This window comes from Cyprinodon variegatus, unplaced genomic scaffold (assembly GCF_000732505.1).
Source record: "Cyprinodon variegatus isolate N-32 unplaced genomic scaffold, C_variegatus-1.0 Scaffold640, whole genome shotgun sequence".
NCBI lineage: Eukaryota > Metazoa > Chordata > Actinopteri > Cyprinodontiformes > Cyprinodontidae > Cyprinodon > Cyprinodon variegatus.
In genome coordinates, this window is record NW_015151093.1 from 199,635 (window position 1) to 201,817 (window position 2,183).

Below are 2,183 nucleotides of genomic sequence, written 5' to 3' on the forward strand. Positions count from 1 at the left end.
TAAACCTAACCCCCACCCCAAGAAGAGAAACTTTCCTTATGGGGACCAGTTGTTGGTCCCCACAAGTACCTATGAGTCCCCAAAATGTAGCATATTCCTAAAAAAAATTGTCCCCACCAGGTATTAAAGACATGGCCACCCATACACACACACACACACACACACTTAAGTATCCACCATATTGGATCAGCTTATTTGCAGCAAATGTTCAGAAAGGTCCAAACAGACAGCAGCAAACCATTAAAAAAAAAAAAAACGGTGCAAAGACCAGTCTTGCCAACTTAGTGCTTTTGTCGTTATATTTAGTGACTTTTCAGACCCCTCTAGATATTTTATTTTAAAAAAGTGCCTAGCGCCAAATCTAGCGACTTTTTTCTGGTAGTGGAGGCTTTGGGAACAACATATAAAAGCAGCAAACTCTGCACTCCAGAGCAAGTAGATTGGTAACCACACCTCCTGCTCTCCTCTATATTGTCTGCTGTCATAATTCATGCAGCTATTATTTAATCTAAATTAAAAATGGAGAACAAATAAGCAGATCATGGCTTGACTACAGTGAAAAAACAGACTGTGTTAGTTACTTTTGCCGTCACCTTTTTGGAAACAATGGAAGGAGATAAGTGAAAATAGTCTTATTGAGTGGCAAAACGTAGAACAAATAATGTATGTCTATTCTACTAAAATTTCTGTACCTGTATAATAGGTCTGTTTTATGTGTTGTCTTCTCAATTCAGAGGGTCCCATGCCTGTCTTTGCCCAGGGCCCCAAACTTCCTAAATCCGCCCCTGCTGGAGATGACGGTGATGTACAGACTGCTTACCTAATACTGTGTGTTCATCGGCAACAGAAATAGGAGAGTTGACTATAGCAAATAAGCCGGGAGCATTGTTCATGTTTTAGTTAATATTCGCCTGCATCTTTCAGCTGTAAATTATATCTGCAAAGTCTCTCTTTATAGATTTCACACTGAACTTGGAATCCATTTTTTTGCCACCTTCCTTCGGCTGTTGGGAAATCCCTCTTTTCTTTTCTCACTGTTGCTAATTTAAAGCAATCTGCTGAGTGTTTTTTTTTTTTCTGAAAGATTCACAGATATACTGAAATTAATTTCTTTATGTCCCGTAGCTTCAATTAGTTTCTGTACATAGAGAATCTTGAAGTAAAGTCATGAAAAAATCTAATCTTATATGAAGCCATTAAAGTGAAATTTTTAACAATTTGGTCAAAAAGTTGGAAACAAATATTCTATTCAAGAATTCTACTTATCCCAACTACTTATCATTTATATTTGTTTAATCTAGTCCCTGAGATTTTACCAAATGACTTGTTAACTTCTACTAATTTGGCTTTGAACTTTTTTATGTTTGTAAAAACTAACAATGCATCAACTGCAAATAATGCATAACGATGCCCAATTGTTATGCCTGTTTCCTTCTAGTGAGTTCTTATGGTTATTGCTAATGGTTAAATAGCTTTAATAAACTGCAAAGGAGGTAAAGCATCCCCGTAACTGGACACTTTTGTTTATTTTTATATATTTTTTAGAAATATTACAATCAGTCTAAACTTGACTATGGTAGAAATGTAATGTTATATGTATTGCGTGAGAATCCAAAAGGTTTTGCGAGGTAATGCAATACTTTTGCGAGTTAAGGCAAAAATTTTTGCGAGGTAACGCAATACTTTTGCGAGGGAACCCCTAGGGAGCTCCGTAAAAGGAGGAATGTTTTTAGAGAACAGAATATTTCCAATCTGTAGAGTGTGCAAAAATGTGATAGTTAAATGGTAGTGGTTAGGGAGTGGTTTGGCATTCAGGCAATGATTCAATCAAGACCTTTAACCAGCAATGCTCCCCAGGTGCTGCAAGCTTCCTGCTGCTCGATACGAGATGCTTCAAAGCAAAGGAAAAATTATATTATAATGTAAAACTGAATGACGCAAAGATTTTTGTATCATAAAACATCATAAATGTTACACTACTAATAGATTAAAGCCTTTATAACAGTAAATTTAAGATCAAATATAATTTAGCTCCTTTTTTTTTACCTCAATGTCTCAAAAACCTCATTGTGCAGTCAATGTGATGTTTAAACATTGTTTAACTTAGTTTATTTCAATTCAGTTTATTTCTATAGCGCCAATTCACACACATGTCATCTCAAGGCACTTTACAGTTCACCAGA